We start from the raw sequence: 23,838 nt of genomic DNA, 5'->3' as shown, positions 1-23,838 counted from the left end.
GTTGACGCTTCCCTGATTGAAGTTACTGATGCCATGTTCAATGCACTGCTGTATATCATTCTTGATATTGTCTTTCATGCCGCAAAACACAATAAAAATTTGTTTATCAAAAACAAAACAAAAAAAACCCAAATTAACGTCCCATAAAGAAGAATACTTAGCCAACGGAGGTTTGGAAAATCGGACTCCTCTTAACAGACGACAAACCAGCGGATGAGAGCCAACCGGTTTATTGTCGATGGGATGATGGTTAAGTGAAATGGCTGATCTGTACAGGTTCACCGTGCGATAGGACTTGCCAGCGCTGGCCTCCGAGGCCAGAAAATTAACTACGAAAGTCACAGAGGCTGAAAAGGGATCGATAGACCGTTCCAGACACCAGCTTGACCAAAGAGACCAAGCGGAATTGTATGCTCTGGAAGTGCCGGGAGCCCAGGACCGGCTGATAAAGAGTGAAGCTTCCTGAGAAAGGAGTTAGTCAGTAGAGAGAGGCCGGAGAGCTTCCATGCCGAAAGAGTCAGGGACCGATCCAGAATGAGGGAGTGAGGGGAACCTCGAGGGTCCAGAAGAAGATCCGTGGAATGAGGAAGAAGGACCGGAAAGTCCACCGCTAGTTCCAGAAGAGAAGGAAACCATATTTGGGATTGCCAAAAGGGCACTACCAGGATTAGAGATGTTTGTTGGCGTCGAACCTGGGAAAGAACCCTGTTGATCATGATGAAGGGAGGAAAAGCGTAATTGAGATGAAGAGACCAATCCTGAAGGAACGCATCGGTCGCTAAAGCTAGCGGATCCGGGCTCCAGCTGTAAAAGCGAGGTAGCTCGGAATTGAGGCGGGATGCAAATAGGTCGATGAAGAAAGGGCCCCACTTGAGCCAGAGAGAATGAAACACGGAGGGAAGTAACCTCCAGTCGCTGGAATCCCGGAGAAACCGAGAGTGCCAATCCGCGACGGAATTGAGATTGCCGGGGAGATACTCGGCTTGGAGGGAGAGGTTGTAGAGGAGACAGTAATGCCAAAGACTTTTGGCGAGCTCCGCAAGGGGTTTGGATCTTGTGCCACCAAGACGGTTGATGTAACGGACCGCAGAAACATTGTCCATCCTGAGAAGAATGGAGCAACTTACCTTGTTCTTTGCGAGGCTGCGGATTGCAAAGGAGCCTGCAAGCATCTCTAAACAGTTGATGTGCAATGACGACTCCTCTAGAGACCATGTACCTCCAGTCGTGATTGGTCCACAACGGGCGCCCCAACCCGCCAGGCTGGCATCGGATTCTAATACAAGATCTGGGGCCGTGGCGAAGATGGTCCTTCCGTTCCACGCATCTAAATGGTCTATCCACCATTGAAGTTCGGAGCGAGAGTCTTGGTCCAGGAGGATAAGATCTGAATAAGCCAGCCCCTGACGTAGATGTCGTATTTTTAAACGCTGAAGGGCTCGATAATGAAGAGGACCTGGGAAGATGGCTTGAATGGAAGCGGAGAGAAGCCCCACGATCCTTGCCAGGGAGCAAAGGGAGATTCGGGGAAGAGAAAGAACCTGAAACATTTCTGATCGGATAGTTGCGATCTTTTCGGAAGGGAGAAAGAGAGATGCTGAGGGGGAGTCTACGCCAAACCCCAGGAAATCCACACTTTGAGAGGGAATCAACATGGACTTGTCTTGATTGATAAGGAACCCGAGATCAAGCAGAAGGGATTGGGTCACCTGAAGGTCCCGCAGGAGACCTGATTTGCTCGCGTTCATAAGAAGAATATCGTCCAGATAAATAATCAGACGAATTCCTAAAGCTCGAAGATAAGCCACCACCGGCTCCATAATTTTGGTGAAACACCAAGGAGCCGAAGAAAGTCCGAAGGGGAGCGAACAAAACCGATAAGTGACTTCCAGCCATTGAAACTGGAGGAACTTGTAATGTGAGGGATGGATAGGAAATGTCAGATACGCATCTTGAAGGTCCAAGCGGACCAACCAATCGCTGACTCGCAGAGTGTCTCTCAGATGAATAATGGTCTCCATTTTGAAATGTCTGTAAACAACAAACTGATTGAAAACTTTGAGGTTGATCACCGGACGCATCTTTTTGTTCTTTTTGCGAACCAGAAACAGTGTGCTTAGAAATCCCGAGGGATCGAATGGAAGTCTTAGGATAGCTTTCTTTGTCAACAGGGAATGAATTTCTTGAGAGATCAGGCGCGACACGTCGGCGGAAAAAAACAGAGGAGGAGGCAAAGTATCCTGGAAAGGAGGAGCGTAAAACTCTATGAGATAGCCTTGGACAGAACTGAGAACCCAAGGGTCTGAGGTTAAAGTTTGCCATTTGCTTAGAAAGAGCGCTAAACGCCCTCCCACGGGAGGGCCAGAAGACAGGCTTACCTTGTTGGGAGAAGCTGGAGTTGTTGTTATTGCCTCTGTGGCCCCTCTGACCACGCCCCCGGAAGCCACGGCCACGTTGGGGGTAGAACTGCGGCTTGTACTCTTGATAGCCGGCGTTGGAGGCGCCTCGGGAACCTTGGTAACTGGAAAAGCGGCCGAAAGAGCGGTTCCATCCTCTGCCGGCCCTGCTAAAAACCCGGGGGGCAAAAACTTTTTTGATGGAAAGCTGGGCCTTGTCGAGAGAGGCAAAAGTGGAAACAAATTTAGACAAGTCTTTGACCAAAGAATCACCAAAGAGGAGGCCGTCCGCTTTGACTCCGGGGTCCTGAGAAGCCAAATTGGCTAATTTAGGGTCCAATTTTATAAGGAGACCCTTACGCCTTTCATGCGTAATGGCGGCATTGGCATTGCCCAATAAACAAAAAGTACGCTGGGCCCAAAGTGAAACCTCTTCGGGATTTAACACTAGCTCTTCCGAGCGCGCTGACTCTGCCAGATCCAGAATACGGGCAAGGGGGCCCACCATATCCAAGAGTTTGTCCTGACAAGAGGACCATGCTCTGTCCACCCCCTTACGAGGGTCCTTACCGAACTTAGAAAAGAAGGTGAGGAGCGGTTGATCGATGGCGGGAGTGACCGCGATGTTAGAGGCCAAAGAGGGTTTGGGGCATTCGGATTTTAATTTAGCTCTAACAGATTTATCCAGAGGATGTCGCAGTTTTGAAGAAATATACTCCCCCACGTGGGGAATGGGAAACCATTCCGTAGAATTTGGGTGTCTAATTAAAGCAGGGTCAAACATAGGCATTCCCTCAGGGTCGAGAATAGGATCAGACTCGAACGGCGACAATTTCTGCTTTTTGGGCGAAGAATCGCCACAACCAAATAAATCAAAAAGAGTGTCTTCATCATTGTCACATAAATCATCATCATCCGTATCCAGGATTGTATTAATGACCAGCTTCTTAGGAACCTCCACGTGTTTGTGCTTGGCTTTACTTTTGCCAAATGTCAAAGTAGACCCCTCCTTTGACTGAGGCCTGGGAGGAATAACATCCTCAATCTTGCGCGAGGGAACCTCGCTGCTCATATGTGACACCTGTTTGGTTAAAAGAGTGGCAGGAACCAGTTTTCGTTTTCTGCTTTCCCCCGCAGACTGGGCCAAAGCTTTGGTCATTATACTGATGAGAGAATTTTCCATGGACTTTGACACTCTCTGCATAAAGTGTTCTACAGCAGTCTCCACAGAAGAGTTAATAAAATTACTCAAATCCGATTTAAAATTAGCATTCTCCTCATTATCAAGCTCAGAGGAGCTGGGAATCTCCATTTTCACAAAACTGGCACACAAGGGGTTAACCCTGGCAAAAGAATGGAGGGGGCGTGTACCAACAAGCTTGCCGGTGAGGGAAAGGCTTAAGGAGGTGTGTCCCAGAAGCAGGCAGAGGAGCGCTGAGGAGAGCGTGAGGAAAGCACTGAATAAAGGCAGACAGCGGCGAAAAAACGATGCGTCACCGAGGCAGCCAACGTGAGGGAAAGAACCGGCCAAATAAGCAGAGCGCGCGCGCGTGAGCAGACGCGTGAAGATTAACACCGAGGGAATGGAACACGCATTTAAAAACGAAGCCGTAACCACGGTGATTAAGCATGCGAAACGCTCGAGGAACGAAGCGGAAAGCAAGCAAAGGTAAACATAAGCCTTTGGCTAAACAATTGAGCAAACAGAATTTTAAGAAGGAGAAATAAAATAATCGACTTATCTGACTGCAAGCAGCAAGAAAAGAGGACTGCTTGCGGTCAGATAGGTCCTTATATGGTTGGCCTGACCTGATTGGTTTGTTTTTCGTTACTGTTCTCCCCATTGGCCAGTAGTTTACTCCTACAGCCTTCTGGGGAGTGTAGTTTTACGCTTATCTTGCTGCTATTGTAATAAATGCAAGAAAAGATAGCATAAGAGGAGCCTCCGGTCTTGCCATAAAATTTAGTGTTGTCCTATACTTCTCTTATTTCACAGCTGTAACTGCTTTGTTCCATACACGATAAAGTATCACACGCATATGGCCTTAAAATGTCGCATACAAGCACACCTGATAACTATATGGGTCACACATAAGCAAACTGAAAATGACTAGATGGTTTTGTTAGGCAAGTCACACGTCTCTTGCCAGAAGTAAAAAAACAACTAAAAAAACAAGCATTTGCAATGCAATAGGTCTCGCATTTATAAGAGTTTGAGCTATTGGCATTGTAAAATTACAATGCCTTTTATTTATGTTTTGGTTTTAAAACAAATAAAAGGCATTGTCATTTATAATGTCAGTAGCATAAACTTGCATAAAAGCAGTGTGCGGCGTGCAGCAGTGTGCGGTGTGCAGCAGTGTGCGGCGTGCAGCAGTGTGTGGCGTGCAGCAGTGTGTGGCGTGCAGCAGTGTGTGGCGTGCAGCAGTGTGCGGCATGCAGCAGTGTGCGGCATGCAGCAGTGTGCGGTGTGCAGAAGTGTGTGGCGTGCAGCAGTGTGTGGCGTGCAGCAGTGTGTGGCATGCAGCAGTGTGTGGCGTGCAGCAGTGTTTCGTGAAGCAGTGTGAGGCATGCAGCACTGTGTGGCGTGCAGCGGCGTGCAGCAGTGTGTGGCATGCAGCAGTGTGCGGCGTGCAGCAGTGTGCTGCGTGCAGCAGTGTCGTGCAGCATGCAGCAGTGAGTAATGCAGCAGTGTGCAGCAGTGTGTGGCGTGCAGCAGTGTGTGGCGTGCAGCAGTGTGCGGCATGCAGCAGTGTGTGCAGTGCAGCAGTGTGTGGCGTGCAGCAGTGTATCGTGTAGCATTGTGCGGCGTGCAGCAGTGTGTGGCGTGCAGCAGTGTGTGGCGTGCAACAGTGCGTGGCGTGCAGCAGTGTTTCGTGTAGCAGTGTGCGGCATGCAGCAGTGTGCGGCGTGCAGCAGTGTGCTGCGTGCAGCAGTGTGTGGCGTGCAGCAGTGTTTCGTGTAGCAGTGTGAGGCATGCAGCACTGTGTGGCATGCAGCGGCGTGCAGCAGTGTGCAGCGTGCAGCAGTGTGCGGCTGCAGCAGTGTGCTGCGTGCAGCAGTGTTGTGCAGCATGCAGCAGTGAGTAATTCAGCAGTGTGCAGCAGTGTGTGGCATGCAGCAGTGTGCAGCATGCAGCAGTGTGTGCCGTGCAGCAGTGTGTGGCGTGCAACAGTGTTTCGTGTAGCATTGTGCGGCGTGCAGCAGTGTGTGGCGTGCAGCAGTGTGTGGCATGCAGCAGTGTGTGGCGTGCAGCAGTGTTTCGTGTAGCAGTTTGCAGCGTGCAGCAGTGTGCGGCGTGCAGCAGTGTGCGGCGTGCAGCAGTGTGTGGCGTGCAGCAGTGTGTGGCGTGCAGCAGTGTGTGGCGTGCAGCGGCATGCAGCAGTGTGTGGCGTGCAGCAGTGTGTGGCATGCAGCAGTGTGTGGTGTGTAGCAGTGTGCGGCGTGCAGCAGCGTGCGGTGTGCAGCAGTGTGCGGCATGCAGCAGTGTGAGGCGTGCAGTGGGAGGGGGAGTGGGAGAGGGGGGGAGGGAGAGAGGCGGGAGAGAGGTGGGAAGAGGGAGAGAGAGGGGGAAGAGGCAGGGAGAAAGAGAGAACAAGAAGAAGAAGAGAGAGAGAGTTAGGGCGAGAGAGAGAGAGGGAAGATGGAGGGAGGGAGCGAAAAGAGAGAGTGATTGCGTGTGTGTGTGTTTAGTTAAGTTATGCTGAATGTTTGCCCAGCACTTTATGCACTCTGTAAGATTAACTCAAAGCCTTCAGGAGGGACAGGCGAAATGAAACAGAGGAACAGAGACAGGGGAAAAGAACAGATATGGAACTGAGGAAGAAAGTGCAACCTTTAGGGATGGAGTGGTTTTCTCCAAAAAAAGGTATGGACTTGTCTGAAGCCTGGGTGTTGCTGAGAGTTTTGTTCTGCGCCTGCGTTTGCCTAGATCTTACACAGAGTGTTTTTATATCTGTTAATTAGTTCTTCTCATTAATACACTTAAAATGTTTCAGTGAAAAATAAATTATCATTTTATGAATCAGTTGTTTCCTAATAGACAGATACCCCAATAACATATGTGAAACAAGATATATACAATATTGCACGTGAGGTGATTACATAAGAAGGAAGAAACTACACGTACCCACAGGAGTCAGTAAGAAAAGTTCACTCGTGTGTGCATTAAACGTGGGCAAATCTATATCACAAGGATAGAAATCTGACCACTGTGCTAGGTTTTTACTCCGAAATATTTTTCGCGAGGGCAGTGGGGCGGGGGGGGGGGGGGGGGACAGTGAATTGTTGCACGCAGGGGGCGCACGTGATTAAGGACAGCTGGTAGGCTGCACTAATGTACGGTTTCCCCTAGTTTAATGTTGTACCTGATAATGTGAGACGGAGAACTCAGCTGCAGAGCCGTGCTCAGCACACCCCCTCCTCACCCCTCCCCCGGGCAGCCGGGCTGTGCGCACTGTGTGGATATACCTGGACCACGACATCGGTGTTTGTAACAAACTGAGACCGGTCATACACTTGTCACACACCAGCTGCCATTAAAATGCCATTATCCCACCTTGATCAACACTGATCAGCACGGCACGTGCTTCATTTACTTAACACAACATATAGCGCTGCCGCCTCTCGTCAGGGGTGCCAAGCGCTACATAACTGTAATTTTAATGCAGTTCAATGCAGCGCCTAGGCGGATGCCGTCTTATTTCAGGAAGATTTGGAAATATATGCTATTTCCAGGAAGCCTGTTGTAGGCATATCAATTTCAACTATATCATGGAACAAAGAGATGGTCACGAGACGTCCTCGGGAGGCGCGTGCTGCCTCCTACCTGGCGATGTATCCGAGTGTGGGAGAAGTCAGATACTGCAACGACGCACAACTTAAAAAATAGGAAGAGAGAGGCTTAGATGGAGGCAACGGGGGCCTGGATGGGTTAAACAGAGATGGGCAGAGAGAGAAACAAAGCAAGGTAGAAAGGGGAGGTGAAAAGAGAGAAAAAAACGAGCGAGGCATGCAAAAAGAATGGAAGAAAAAGAACAAGGGAAGTAAGACAAATATAGAGCTCAAAGAAAAAGGAAAGAGTGTGAGACAGAGAGCGAAGAAAGAGTAAAATGGAGAAAGTGAAATACAACCAAAGAGAAAAACAACGAATACCAGCGAAGAAAGAAATATAGGGGTCAAAATGAAGAGAAAGCGTGAGACGGAGAAAGGAAAGAAATAGAGAAAGTGGAATATAACGGAAAGAGGATGGAGTAAGATACAAAAAGAGAACGGGGAAAGAAGATGCAAAGTTAAAGAGGAAGAAAGAAAACAAGCGCGCACTGAAGCTGACGGAGTGGGAGGGGGAGTGGGGGCGGGCACGCAGGCTGCCAAATGGTGCGATGAATCACGGCTAAAGTGAAAGCAAACAAGTGGTTGCAGGACTCCAAATGGTGCGCGCGCCCGGACGGGTCACATGCACTGTAGTTGGAGGCCTGCAAAGCCACTGTTTGCACTTCCAAAACGCGCTTACTATAAGTCTCGCCAGAGCAGCGCTAAAGCGCTGGTCAGGCGAGACCTAAAAAGGAGTTACACATTGCTCTTTAAAATAGGCAAAGCATGTATATTCGTGAAGCTCCAACAAAGTTCTAAACGTGCAAACTGAAGAGAAATGTGGAACAACAAAAGTGTTCCAGACTGAAAAAACTGTTTCGATTCCCGCAGTTGTCAACTGCTCTGTACAAAAACACATGACAGATAAAACGAAGAAACCGATCGCATCCATATCATGGCGCCCACAGCTGGCCGTACTCTATGCATAGTTAGCAGTCCAGTTGCGTCGTCAGTTTAAACACTTGGCTAACGTGACTAGAAGAATTCGTGTAATCGCTAAAAGAGATTGTTGCAGTCACGAGTTATGTGAGCAAAGTGCAAGTGGCGCTGGAAAAGCAGTCAGTCTTCTTGAAAACCAGAAGTTATTTAGCAGACCAGTTTGCCCTCTGTATGTGCAGGAGAAGAACATAGGAAGATAGGAGTGAAATATTACTTGCTTTCAGAAGCGGAGGGATCGACTTCCTTTCCCGTGCTTTACTACTTACAGATTGTGCAATTTTAGGTGAGTCGAGAGTTTTCTGAAAGGTGCCCTTTCTGTAGAAAATGTGCAAGTATGTGCAAAGGTGTAATTTTGTGATAATATTACCTCATTATTTTGTCATTTTTACACCTTAACAGTGTTTTGGCAAACGTTTCACCTCATTGGTACTAGTTTAACACCCAAATACAGCAATAAGCTGCTGAAGGGTGATCAGTCAACGTTTTTTATTAATGGCCTTTCACTGCGCGGAAACATGTGATCGCTGTTGACCTGCCACCTAATTTGTTAAAAAAAAAATAAAGCATCCATTAGCCTATATTTAATATAGTGCTAGTTTTGAATTTCGGAGCACTGGAGTAAACAAGTGTTAACTCAGTTAAGTATTACTCACTGAAGGATGAAAAGCTGAGTAGGCCCTGGCTGAATTTGAACCTATTACCTTTGGGGTGTGATCTATAGAATTCAAGGATTACAAAATAGAACCTGACTCTAGTCTAAAAATAAAACATATTCTCAATCTAACCTCGCCAAACGTAATAGGAATCGCAGCTCAGTGTGCTTATCCGGAGTTAGAGCAACATGATCAGTGCCAAATGTCTGTTACAAAACCCTTATATGCATGACATCACTAGTTAATGGCCATGTCTTTGACTAGACTTATGGCACAGAAACACTAGTTCCTAAATGAAATTTAAACACTCTTCAGTGGTAATGTAAATGAAAATAATTGTATATTTAATAGTGCATACCATATGAAATAAAACGAAATATTTTCAATTATTTTTTATTACATATTTCATGATTACCTTCTATTTAAATTAAAAATAACCATTAATATGGTGATTTTGCAATGTTGCAAATTCCAACAAAAACGACAGCACAACAGAATTGCTTGAAATCCATAATGAGTATACTACAATGTTATATCAGTTCAGTTAAAAACGAATGCAATGCCATAAAAGTTTTCCATCAAGATAATTAATAAACAACATTCAGTGCTAGTAAAACCTATCATATATTACAGCCTAAAATCGTTTCACATCTTATTTTTGTACAAATTATTATGTATAGTTAAAAAAGATATTTAAAAATTAGCATTGATTTTAAAATTGATAAAATCATTATTTGACAGTCGCAATTTTAACTAATAAGGAACATCATCATTTGATAGCTAGTCATCCTTTTGACCACATCCACACCAAAAAGGTTGCTGTTGCGCTAACATACAGTGCAGAAGGATCCCTTCTTAGTATCCTCAAGGCAGTGTGGTGACACAAAGTCCCCATTGGTCTACACACAGGTGCCAGCCAAGCCAAGCTATCCTTTGCATAGGCTGGGCATGCAAACAGCAGATGTGGAACGCTCTCCTGTCCAGTGCAATAGGGGCAGTTACCAGTATAAGAGCCTGACCACTTTACAGTAAAAGACTTTAAAGGGAGTGTCCCTACTCTAAATAGATGATATAGTTTTCTATCTAACGGGACAGTCATTAGGTTCCAGTACATCTCTAACCCATGCACTACTTTAAAATGACAAAATCCCCAATTAGTGAGGTGCCTACCACATTTTGCACCTCCCTCTGTATTTCCAATGCCCAGTACTGTTGTTTCAATGCTCCTTTAGACGGCAATATATCCATAGCTGGATGTTACCAAATAATACCATGGCCTAACAAGATCAACAAGATCAACAGCTTCTTGATTGAAGACAGCCAAGATATTTTGTGGAATCTGTCAGCATTGATGACATCATGTAGGGCAGCAGCATAATGGCTTAACTCTGGAGTAGCCCACAGTATTCGCCAATGCAACAGGGAACGTAGGGCAACCTTTTTGACACAGATGTACAAAAATAGGGAGTACAGGTGGGTACTGGATGGAACTGAGAACAGAGCTCTTAAAAAAGTTCTCTGTCCGCTCCAGAGCGGAAACATCGACAAACCCCCACTGCTCAGTACCATAAAGCACTGCACTAATAGCCTTGGCCTCATACACCTAAAGGGCTGGTTCAACTGGCTTGGTAAAGGATACACAATGTTCTTTAAAGATGGCTCCAGTATTCTGTATGTGCTTTAAACAAGCCTTTTCAATGTGCAGGGGCCAGTATATGTTGGACGAGAGTTTGATTCCTAGATATTCAAATGAGTCAACCCTCTCTAGGAACCTATCCCCTAGCCTCAGGTTACCCTTGACCTTTTTCGAGGTGCTAAACACCATACATTTAGTTTTAGCTACATTAATTTCTAGTCCATGATCCGGGCAAAAAACACTACATTTTTTTAGAAGCTTTTGGAGACAACTCAGGGTTTTTGAGATTTAAAGAGTGTTGTCCGCTAACAGCAGTATGGGCCTCCTTTTTATTAGGCTATGGTTGGAACATCCGCTGAGCACTCGTAAAGGGAATATACTATCCCATTCAAATATAAAGAAAAGAGGGTAGGGGCCAATACACGCCCTTGCCTTATGCCTTTTGTCACTGGGATCCTGGCTGTCATTTGGCCCTGGGACCCAGTCTAACCATGGCAAAGTTATTTTCATGAAGCTTGATCAGTAAGGCTAGGATTTCATGGTGCATACCCATCTCCTGCAGAACCTGCTACAATCTCAGCCATGGGACCAGGTCGAAAGCGGATTTAAGATAGAGAAAGGCTACAAAAGTTGCCCTTGCTGATCAAAATGGCCTTCCAGTAGATTAAAACAAACTGGAAGACCTTGTCTGCTGTAGATGTTTTAACTCTGAATCCCACTTGGAGTGGGCTTATAATACCCTTTTGGATATCCATGCTTGGATGTTTACTAAGATCATGCTACAGAAAACCTTTTGTATACAATCTAGAAGGTCTATAGTTAACCTGTAGGGGTTTGTTTCCTATTTTGTACACCACGATCTCTTCAGCTCCTGCCATGATTCTGGGATAGGGGCCCCAATTGCAGGCGTCACTGTCTTGTACAAACATGTCTATGGATAAACCATCTGGGCCAGGAGCCCTCGCTCTTACGAAGGAGGCTAGAGAATCAATAGCATCCTCCTTTGTGAACGGTGGGATATTACAACTCTGGAGGCTACTATATAACAGATCAACCTCACTGATATTAATGCCCTCCTCATGGTACAGAGCTGAAAAGTGTAAAACCAATCTGCAGCTGGAACATAGTTTGCTGAATCGAACCCTATGTTGGTCCCTCCACTGGCAATCATCTTCTAGAAATGTTTGTGGTCTCTGGCCAAACATGCCTCTGATATCTCCCTCCATCTATTGTAAATCCACTCTTTCTTAGCCCTCAGCAAGCTATGCTTGTATTCCTTCCTAGAATTAACAATCGTACTTGGGTTTACCTCTCTCAATCAAGTCAAGTCAAATAAGCTTTATTCGGTGCATAATATACAACCATAAAAGCATTCTAATCAAAAGGATTAGCATTCCTAATGATCATTAAAATTGATATTAAAAAGATTTTTCTTACATGCAGGCATTTCACAAACAGTTTATAAGCAAATTACTGCTCCATATCGATCACAATTACTAACTCACAACAATATAGCAATTAATAATACAAGGACAATTGATAATTACTAAATTCAAATATAAATAAGCATTTAAAAACATATTAAATTCCATATAATAATATAAAAACATCAATACCCTATCAAAAAGATAAAACTTCCTTTAAAAAACCTAGAAATCGGGGAACTAGGGTGAGTACTTTTTGTTTTTCAAGGTCATTTATCTCATTTAATCAAGGGGCAATTACATAAAGTATATAAAGTGCAAGGCAATAACTAATATCAGAAAAGGAGAGTATAGACCTTCTGACAATCAATCATCTGATTTTTCATACGTCAGGGCTTCTAAATAAGAATTTTCCTTTCTTTTCCTGATTGCCATTTGTATAAAAACGATAACTGCGTTCATAATTTTGGCATTTTCCAAACTACAGATATAGTTAAAAGCATGTTTATAATGATATAGCTTATTGTCTAAAAGGAGTGGTTTTAACACATATTTTTTAATATCCTGTTGACTGAAGGGATGTACCGTCACAAGGACACTTTGGGAGATTATGACTCCACTTTTCCAATCTAGGAAAAGCTATTAAATAGTGTAGGGAGCCCAACCTTAGCCTAGTTAAGTAAAATCTATGCTGAATATTTCCTACCGAAGTAAGATATGGTTGAATGCCCGTCGATAAAGGGCGCTCACAGTAAGACACAACACTCTGTTTTAGGTTGGCTTCATCATTTCTTGCACGTTCCCTAGTAGTAGCAAGCCTTGTCTTTAAATCACTTTTACTATAATCCTGAATTGACGACGGCTCATTACGATCTGTGTCTACCTTACAGTATTTTAAAAGATTAAAAATATATTCTAACCAAGGAATATTCCTTCTATGGTCAAGAGCAAGGCAAGCCATAATTATGTCCTTAGTGAACTTGGTCTCATCTTTCGTCCAAATCCTATGCCAAAATGTAAATGCTGCTATGCTTATAAAATCACTAATGTATGATACAGACAGCTCTTTGTGTACAATGAATGCAGCAGTGGAACTTGGGACTGCCAACACTCTTTTTAAAAACTTGTTTTCCTGAGTTTGTAATGGAATAGTGTTGGCCCTCCCCATATAGCTGCCCCATAACATGCGCCTGTTATACATTTACTCCTATACAGGATAAGGATTTCCCATACTGGTTTGTTACCTATTTTGGGTGAAAATCAAAAAATGCCCTTGCTTTATCGTAAAAATTTCAGGTTACATAGTTCAATGTGTGAGCCACAGGTACGGTTCCTATTAAAAATTATTCCCAAGTAGGAGAAGGATGTAACTCTATTCATTTTGATACCTCTCACATGATGTTGTCTATTCTTCACTCTATTTTTCCCGCATGTCATGACAAAGGTTTTACTAAGATTCAGCTGTAGATCTTTTTCGGTTATGTATTGCGTGAATTTCTCTATTATACATTGTAGAACGTTCGCGGTCCTCGACAACAGTCCCCCGTCGTCAGAATATAGGAGTATTGGGTTGCACATAAACCGACTTTAGGGGCATCCACATTTAAATTTTGGAAAAAGGGATCAACGTTGTTTATATATAAGGAGAATAAAAGGGGAGCTAAAATACAACCTTGTCGTATCCCCGAATGACCCTGAAATTGGGGGTACATTCACCCTTTCTGCCAAACCGTACTCTAGAAATTAAAAAAGTGTAAATCTGTCATAGATATATAAAGATATCATATGGGGCACCTAACCCTTTCAGTGTTTGCCCATAGTTTAGCATGGTTAACCATGTCAAAATCACAGGTGAGGTCGACAAAACAAAGGTGTAGCTAACCTTCCTTGGCTAGGGTGTATTTTCCTATTAATAACTCAAGGTTTACACATTTTTCCACTGTGCCAATAACCCTTATAAATCCATACTGGACCTCAGTTAGGATGTTGTTCTCGGTGACCCAGTTTTCTAGTCTTCCTAACATGATTCTACCCATCAATTTCGATGTAGAATCAAGAAGGGATATGGGGCGGTAGCACTTAGCCTTCCCTCTGTCCCCTTTTTAGGTCTCGCCTAGCGCTGCAGCACCTGCGCTGTGATCCAGCGTAGAGTGCCAAATCCCTCCCTACTGCCACGGACCAAAGGATCACACACACACATATACACTATCTATACATTCGCTGGTGGGGCCCATAACACCAACGCACACTTACCATTAGTCCGTGCGGGGAGGGGACCTTTATCCTTCGCAGCGCTGGATAATGAGGGAGGAAGATACCACTTTACCCTAATGAGCAACACCTACAAACCCTTCTAGTGCTCATTAGGCCCTATATTCCACATCTGGTATTATCCTCCCAAACCGGGACGGATCTGTTAGTTGAAGGTTTTAGTGAAACCCTAATTCTCTAATTAACCTTTACATTAACACATTTCAATGGATAAACAACCTGACTCATTTTTGTAGATGTTCAAATCCAAACTTATATTAAAATTGTAAATAAAATCATTCATTTGATCAAGTTGCCATTTATATTTACCTATTCTGGCTAAAGTCGTCCTGTATGTCAAATCTGGCAGTCTCGCAAATCTATGCCCATCAATTTAGCAGGTTAAGTTCATCAGGAATTTGGGCATTAATTCAGTCCATCAGAGATTTAGGCTAACAGCTGTCCTGCAGTGTCACCGTCCTCTCCGTCAGCATATCATCAGGAAATCGAAAAACGCGCTCCGACGAATCCCATAACCTCTCTATTCTACCATAATTTATAGTAAAATTGATGATAACAAGTAACACATTTTGGGCATCCGAGTTCGCTGATTGGACAATTCAGGGATCATCCTTTTTGTTCCCATAAAATTTAGTCCATGATGTCAGCATACTTGCTGGTTCCGGTTCTTTTATAAAGTCTTTTGTCTGTAGCGTTGGCACCATTCCCAGTGGCCTTGATAAGTACATCTTGCCTAGGGTCAGGACGGGGCCATTGTTGCTCATCTTAGCGCAGGCGCACTTCACCCAAGCCTTGTTCAGCATTGGCAGTCGGTTTAGGCACCAAAGTCAGCCATCTTTAGGCAGGCCATAATGGACAACTTAAGCAAAGAGACACAAAAACGTAATTAATACATAGAAATGACTAATTAAATGTTATTCCCTCGCTAATACCCATATGTGTGTGTAATTATCTAGCAAAGCAACACTCATTGCGGGTTATACTTACTAAATAAAGCACGAATCACAATCACTAAAGCAACATATAACATGCAACTTTCTATTTATCTATCATTAGTATGCGTACGGACTTTAGTTCACGCAATTAATTAGGCCATGCAGATTCAAATCCCACGTGTATTTTGGTCATTAATAAGGTTGATCAGTCTTTCCACATCACTCCAAACCATTAGTACGATTATAATTAATTAATTAATCTAATTAATAAAACAATATGCAAATTGGGGTGGGTATACAAAATTTAGCATAACCCCCTCCAGCAATCCCCCCTTTGGTGATTTTATCACCACACCACCCAAAATTTTGTTCTGCCTTTACGGAATCTTTAAAATGTTTTCTTGCTCTTAATCATAATTCAGTTTCACCCATTTCTTCTCTTTTTGCAGTTTTATATATACTCTCCTTCCATTCTTCTAATGTTATCTCTTCCAAATCTCTATCTTGTTTCTTATCTTTTCTTTTTGTATTTTCATTTTTTATTCTTTTCCTATTTTTCTTGTTTCTACAGCAAATACAACATAATCTTATCATTACAACTATGCAGATTACACATGTTAATGGAAACAATATTTTACCTATAAGGGTACTAGCTATTTTGACTAAGAAATTCTTAATAGCAGCTATTTTCTTACCCATTCTATCCCAAACACTTTCAACCTCCAGTGGTGCAAGTTTATCATGCAATTCAGTAATATTCTTAATATAAGTTTTCAGATCTTTGCTTTTGTCAGGAATGTAAGTACAACAATGTTGCACTTTCAGCATTCCACAGACTCCACCCTCTTTTGCCAATAAAATATCAAGGGCAAGTCGATTTTGCATTCCCATAGCACGCATGGCAACCATTTCAGTATTAACCAATAAAAATCCTCCAGCGGTGCTTGTTGACAATTTTCAACATCCACTACTGTTGACAATTTTCTAATTTTGTTTGCATTCAGAGTTATTCCCACTGCTGGTATCAATGCCTGAAAAATATCACCTACAATTTCTGCCCAAGATTCTCTCTTGGTCCTAGCTAATTGATTACTTTAGCTATGTACACCATCTTCTCCTCTATCCATGTGAAAGATTTTTGGAAAGACCAGGCCTACGTAACATGTGCCATACCAATGGTCTGGCAAACGATAATATGCCCTGTTCCCTCAAATAAAATATAATCCAGGAAAGACTGGATCTCTTCCACCTTTGAATCCCCATCCACCCATGATTCGATATGTATCATGGCACTCACTATTACCTAGAAAATAATTATCATACACCGTTTGATTCCTTCGAATGCAAAATTTCCCTTTGTGAGGCCAATCTAAAGCTATTGTTGGACTAGCTTCTCCTTTCAAATGTTTTTATTTCTCTATATCCCAGATTGTTTTCTCCACTTTCCCTTCTACTGCTTTCTTTTGCATTTTCAATCTCCTTTCCTCAACCATGTCTAGGAATGTCTTTTCCTCCTTCTTCAAACTGTTTCTAAAAATATACTCTAATGTTAGTTCATTTGTTTCTAAAAAGAATTCACCTAATACCTTAGCAGGCTTTACTTTGTTCAATTTATTATAAGAAGGCACTTGCGCAAAAATGTTATCTACATCTGAAAAATAATATTCTAATTTCCCTGTCTCATAAAACAAACTAGCTATTACACTACATGTTATACCATACATTGCTGGAAGGTGATGATATGTCACTCCCTCAGAAACAGATGCACGTAGCTGCATACATGCGTAGCAGTCCCGTACGTCCATTGTCTTTACATATTCATACAATAATTTTGAAACACATTATTAGAAAAATCTGTTATTGACCTGTCTTTATGCAAATAATTTTTATCTATTCTAGTTGGAACTACTTTTGCAATCTTCCCTATATTAGTTTTATTCTCACTATGTCCTTCTAAAGTGTCTATAGTAGCCTTAAAAGAAATGACAAGAGCAAGGGTGCTCCATAAAAGCATTAATAATCCTGTACAACAACAACACATTTTACACCATCTTTTCATGAATGTACATCTACCTTTACTACTTTCTATGTTAGCCATCTTGTTAAAATGGACCGTGTCTTTTGACTTAGCCTTTTCTACTTCACAACTAGTTTTTCTAACCTAAGGTTCTAACACCTATTTGGTTCTACCAGTCACTATTTTTAATTCAATATCTTGTTTTCTTCATCAATAGTTTTCTTAACTTATTCAGTTTGGCATCTCATCGTTCTTCACTCTCCTCTCGTCTTCTTCTCAATGTCGGACAAGAGAACTCTCAGGATTTCCGATTCTATTTCATCCTCAACCACTTTCAGTACAGTCTCCTCTGGATTTCCTTGACTATCTGCCTCTTCTCCCTGTTCAGGCAGAGCCACGTACGTCCATTCTGGTGACTTATACTTCTGATTAGGTTTCCTTGTTCTTCTACTCTCTTTGTCTTCAGTTAATTCGTCTTCTTTTGATTTCTCTTGACTTGTCACTTCATTCACCTGTTCAGCTCTCTGTGAATTTACTCGTATCAGTCTGTATCTCAGTTCCTTATTTTATTGGGCCAAACATCATCTCTTGCAACTCTTTTAACTTTACTTCCTTTGTCATTCTTTTCATTCCTCCAAGCTCTCTTTCTTAGAGCTCGCTTTTTAGGTATTTCATTATCACTCCCTTCAGACTCTGTCTCAACTTGCTTTGTCTTTTCAGCGACTTCTTCTTCCACCACTTGTTTAGTTTTCCCTACTTCTGTCCCTCCTCGGGTCTCCGGCACGCAATCTTCCTGCTGACTACTTGTCCCTTCACCTAACTGGATGTTGCAGTTCCCTACGCCTCCTCTGGGGTCTTCCGCAATCTGTCCCTCTCTCTCTGTACCTGTCCCTTGTTCACTTAGATTTGTTACTTCAGGTAGAATTTCTCTAAGTCTCTCATCTGGTACTTCCTTTTCACGTATTTCTTTTGTTGCATCTTCAGTACTCTTTGCCTTTTTCTTCCTGTGTTCCTTCTTGGAACCTTGCGCTTCTTGCTCGTTTCCAGAATCACTAGATTCGGAAATCTGCAATCTTCTTCTCAGAGCAACACTTCTGGGGACTAAAGCTGATCTTTGTTCTGTTTCCCCCCTTTCAGAGTTTCCTCGTATCTTTGACCCTTCGTCATCCGATTCAGTGCTTGATTCTGATTCATCAAAGTATTCTTTTCCTGTGCTGTCCACTGGATTTGGGATTCTCAAGGTATGACTGGCATGGATCCAGTTTTTCAGTCCAGCACACTTCACAGCTGTGGTCGTGGTCAAAATGACTTGTCGTGGTTTTCCCCACCTTGGAACCAGCGAGTTTCTTCTTCTGTGGACTTTTATCCTTACCCAATCACCTGGGCTCAGATCATGAGCTTGCTTCTTTTCAAGTGTGGTGGCATCTGGTCCAACCTGATGAAACACAGAATGAACTGCGTCAGCCAGGCCTTTACAGTATTCCAACACCATGTCATCAGAAATTGTCATCAGCTTGTTGACTGGTATAAACACATGTCTCATTGCTCGTCCCATGATTATTTCATGAGGACTCAATCCTGTGGTTCTGTCTGGAATGGCCCTAATTGTCATGAGTACTAGAGGCAAGACATCAGGCCATTTCATACCTGTAGCCAAACACATTTTCCCTATTCTGTTTTTGATAGTACCATTCATCTGTTCAACCACACCAGAAGCCTCTGGTCGGTAGGCACAATGTAGTTTTTGTTGTACATTCAATGCTTCACAAATTAATCCTACAATCTCAGTTTGGAAATGTCCTCCTCGGTCTGACTCAATTGTCACTGGGAACCCGAACCTGGGGATGAATTCTCTCAACAGTAGCTTGGCTACTGTCAACCCATCATTTCTTCTTGTTGGGAATGCTTCCACCCACCTGGAGAATAGGCAGACCACTACCAAAACATACCTCAATCTGTTACAGGGAGGCATCTCAATGAAATCTACTTGCATTCTGGTGAAAGGCCCTCCTTCTCGACCTATTGTTCCCAGACTCACTACTATCTTCCTGCCAGGATTGTACTGCTGACATATCAAGCATCTCTGACAAAGACTCTCTGCTACAAGTCTGATTTTTGCATTGTACCAGGTCTGTTTAAATGACCTGATCATAGCATCCCGTCCAATATGACCCTGGCCATGATACATCCGTGCCATGGTAGACATCATGCTGTCAGGCATAACTGGTCTTCCATCTCGATAGACCCACACATGATCCTTTTCCCTTGGGGCACATCCTGCTTTTACCCACTGTCTCATTTCCTCATCTCCTGCCTCATTCTGCAATTGTTTTACCTCTTCCCAAGTTCCCACAATGTTAGTGAACATCAATGAGCAAGAAGACATTTTTCTTTCCTTAGCCCGATTGACCGAATTCTGTTTCCGTGCACAATACTTCGCCATGTCGTTTGCATACCTGTTCCCAGTGGCAATATAATCACCACCTTGACTACGTGCAGCACATTTTACAACAGCCAATTGTTTAGGCAGCTGTATCGCCTCAAGTAACTTTCCAACCACTTCTGCATTCTTAATGGGAGTTCCACTCCAGGTCAGGAAACCTCTTTGTAGCCATAGCTGGCCGAAGTCGTGGACGACTCTGAAGCCATACTGGCTGTCAGTTATCACAGTCACTCTCACACTCTTCCCAATCTTGCATGCTCTAGCCAAAGCCACAAGTTCAGCTACCTGGGCTGATTTCACTCCTTTCAAATATGAGGCTTCAATTACTGCTGCGACTGTGCATACTGCATACGCTGCACTCAGCACTCCTTCATCTGTTCTCAAACATGACCCATCAACGAACATCACAAAATCACTTTCTGGCAAAGGTACATCTTTTATGTCCGGTCGTGGTTTGGTACAAAAATCAAGTACATCCAGACAATCATGATCAACTTCATCTCTTACCTCCACAATCTCATTATCAGGCAACAATGTTGCTGGATTCACATTCACACATCTTGCAAGACTCACATTAGTTGCACCCAATATGACCTTCCCATACTTAGTCAGCCGATTGTGTGTCATATACTGAGTACGACTCCTTGTCAGCAGAATTGCTACATCATGGGGCACAAACACTTTCAATGGATAACCCATTACAATTCCTTCACTCTGCTCCAAACTTCGACATGTTGCAGCCACTGCTTTCAGATATCCAGGTAAACCTACAGCTACTGGATCTAGCATTGATGAAAAATATGCAATTGGCCTTCTCAATTTTCCATGTTTCTGGGTCAACACAGAAAGTGCACATCCATTTCTCTCACTGCAATACAACTCAAATTCTTTTTCATAGTCAGGCATACCTAATGCAGGTGCTTCACACAAACCATCTCTCAATTGTCTAAATGCTGCCAATTCTTCTCTGCTTAATTCAAGGGTATCTTTTACATCACTTCTCGTTAATCGCACCAAAGGCTTTGCGATCAAGGAAAAGTTCCCTATCCACTGACGGCAATACCCTACCATTCCCAAAAACATTCTTACTTCTCTTTGGGTCATGGGAGCTCTCATTCCTTTTATTATTCTGATTCTGTCTATGGTTATTTTCCTTAGTCCTTTCTCAATGTTGTGTCCCAGATACTGCACTTCCTTTTTACAAAACTGTAGTTTCGCAGGTGATACTTTAAGTCCCCCATCTGCCAAATGATTCAGTAAGGCTATCGTCTCTACCTCACAAGCTTCACGTGCCTTTGACGCCACCAAAAGGTCGTCAATATATTGTACCAGTACAGAATTTTCTGGCATTTCTAGACTCTCCAAAGACCTCTTCAACAACTGATTGAATATTGAGGGGCTTTCTGTATACTCCTGTGGGATTCGGCACCATGCCAAAATACGCTCACCAAACCGAAATGCAAAAATTTGCTGACTGTCATGGTGCAATGGGATGGAAAAGAAAGCATGACACAAATCAATTACTGTGTACCATTTTGCATCATGGGGAATCTGATACAAAATCACTGATGGAGTTGGTACAATGGGACAACATGATACCACAATTTTGTTCACCTTTCTCAAATCTTGCACTATCCTGAATTTCCCATTAGGCTTTTTCAGTCCCATTATCGGTGAATTACATGAACTACTCATTATTTCTCTCAAGATTCCTTGTCTGATCATTTTCTTTATTATAGGAGTTACACCTTCAATTATTTCAGGTGTCAATCTGTACTGTGGAACATTTGGATACGTTACTCCTTCTTTTACAGTTATTTTAACTGGATCTACATTTCTCATTAGTCCTACATCCTCTCCAGTGAAATCCCAAACCTCTGCCTTTACAGAGTTTCTCAGTTCTTTTGGTAATTCATCAGGGTTGAATACAGCATATGTTTCAGTGACTTCACTTTCTCTGTTAGCTAGGGTCATCTTATACAATACATCATCATCTGGTGTTTCAAAAGCTATTCCATCCAGAGTACAAAATATAGTGCAATTCATTTTGCACAACAGGTCCCTACCTAATAAATGTACAGGACTGGTGTCACATACCACAAAGCGGTGCATTTCTGAAAATTTCCCTATGCTGACTTTCACTGGTTCTGTAAGATAGGTCTTAATTTGCCTGTTGGACACATCAACTACTTGGATCATTTCATCCGAGAGAGGAAGATTCTTAACATCAGCTGATCCAACAGTTGATCCAGTAGCACCAGTATCCACTAGGAAAGGAATATTTTCATCATTAACCCTCCCATCTACAAAAGGTCCTGTCTGGTCTACTTCTAGAGTTGCGCCAAGTACGCACTCTTCTTCCTCCCTTCGGCACCGTCAATAGCTCTCTTCTGCGTCATTCTCATCGCGTTGCAGCCAATACTGCGAGACAGCGCTAGCGCGCGGCAGCTTATTTACCTGTTCTTCATTATAGAATCCCGATTCACTACTATACTTCTGTGTGTTTCTGCTCTGTGGAAAAGGCGGCTTTGGCACCTGATTCTGTGGGGGAACAACTTGCTGCTGTTGCTGCAGTTGACCACTCACCTCATGCTGCACCTGTAGGTTCAATTATGGATTTTCATTGTTAGTACTCGGAGGAAACTTACACTCGGATTTCCAATGCCCTATCCTGCCGCAATTATGACACGGAAATTTCTTTTTAGCTTCTTCAATGTTCCCTTTGTACTTCCCATTATTACATTTTGGCTTGGTCCCTGCTTGTTCCACTAATTGTGCTTCCTGTCTCTCCGCTACCTTTACCGGTGCCCACATTGCCTTCTCCTTTAACTTTCGCTTTCATCACTGAAGTATTTAGCATGTCTCAATACTTCACCTATTTTCTTGTTTTGCCAATCTACCGTATGCTGTTTAATCATATCACCAATTTCTGGTCGTAAACCATATTCAAATCTGTATACAAAATGGCTCAAATCCTTTTCACTCAGATTCTCGTCTCCGCTAAACTGCTTAAAAGCTTGTATTAGCCTCTCATAGTATGCATGTACTGACTCTTTACTTTCCTGGTGTGTTCGATCAAGTTTTACCCAGTCTGTTTCTTTAGGGGGCACTTTATTTTTCAGAAATACCATAACCTGTTCATACTTCTTCATCACCTCGGGGTCTGGTGCTCCTGTTTTAGGATCCCTTGGATATTCCTTGGTTGGCCAGTTTATCATCAGTTTACATTCTGACCATAGGTCTGCTGGTACTATTATATCAAACAGACTATTCAAATCAATCCATAGTACTTTAGACAATTTTACAAATCTGTCCACCTGTCTGTACCACTCGACGGGCTTTTCGCGTAGTCGAGGGAAGTCATTCGTAAATGACAAAATATCCTGTCTTGTCCATGGAACATGTACATATCCTCCTCCTGGAATCTCTCTCATAGGGCATTCTGTCACTACCTTCTCTTTTTCTCTTACAGGAAAGGCTGAAAATGTCTTATCTGAGGCATCATCGCGTTTTCTATACCACCTGCTTCTCCATTTATCCACGTCTCCCCATTTTCTCAGCAAAATGATTATGTCCTTAATTTGAACTATTCGTCCTGTGGTGTTCATGTTTTCAATATCCTTTTCAGTGAATTCTACTCGATAAGGTTTCTGTAAGGCTTTTACCTTTTCAATATCAATACCCATTTCATTTGCTACTTCTTCTAACCTTTCATGCAAATTTTTCGCTCTCCAGGTTGCACTTTTACATAGGAATAACTATTCTTCATCCTGATAGGTTTTCAATTTTTCTGTCGGGATAGTCCCCACGATTAACTCTTCCAATACCATTCGTAACTTGGCCACATCAATTGATTGTGATTCTTTGTCTTTCTTCTGCAGGCTTCTTAACCATTCACTTAACTCGTCTGTTGATGGTCCTACTGGTTTTTCTACACTTCCGTGTCCAAAATCATTTTGTTTTTCTGACACTGTCTCTATCATTGTCATACGTCTCTCTGCACAATTTTGATCTACAAATGGATTATTTGTAAAATTCGGTTCCATTACACTCATAGTCTGTCTCCATGGATTCTCATTCTGTCTCACTCTTGGTTGTTCTACAGGGTTACTATTTCTGTAAGGGACTGTCAAACAATACTCACTGTCTTTCTGTTTTTCAAAAATGGGCATTGCTGGACCTATTGTTACTGGAACAGTTACTGCTTCTAAATTCTTGGTCAATTTTCTTATTTTCTCAGTTAATTCCAGGG

The 23,838-nt window shown here is 42.9% G+C and overlaps 1 protein-coding gene across 3 annotated transcripts in view; it reads left to right on the top strand.

The window, feature by feature from the left end:
- Positions 1–8,257: 8,257 nt before the first annotated feature.
- Positions 8,258–23,838, top strand: part of CMBL (carboxymethylenebutenolidase homolog) — a 540,414-nt gene continuing 524,833 nt past the window's right edge. For all 3 annotated transcript variants that reach the window (XR_014962064.1, XM_085606773.1, XM_085606772.1), the window contains exon 1: positions 8,258–8,490. The gene's annotated coding sequence lies outside the window, so the exon portion shown is untranslated. The remainder of the gene's footprint in view (positions 8,491–23,838) is intronic.

Source organism: Triturus cristatus, chromosome 5_2 (assembly GCF_964204655.1).
Source record: "Triturus cristatus chromosome 5_2, aTriCri1.1, whole genome shotgun sequence".
NCBI classification, from domain to species: domain Eukaryota; kingdom Metazoa; phylum Chordata; class Amphibia; order Caudata; family Salamandridae; genus Triturus; species Triturus cristatus.
This window is presented reverse-complemented; position numbering and strand designations above follow the sequence as displayed.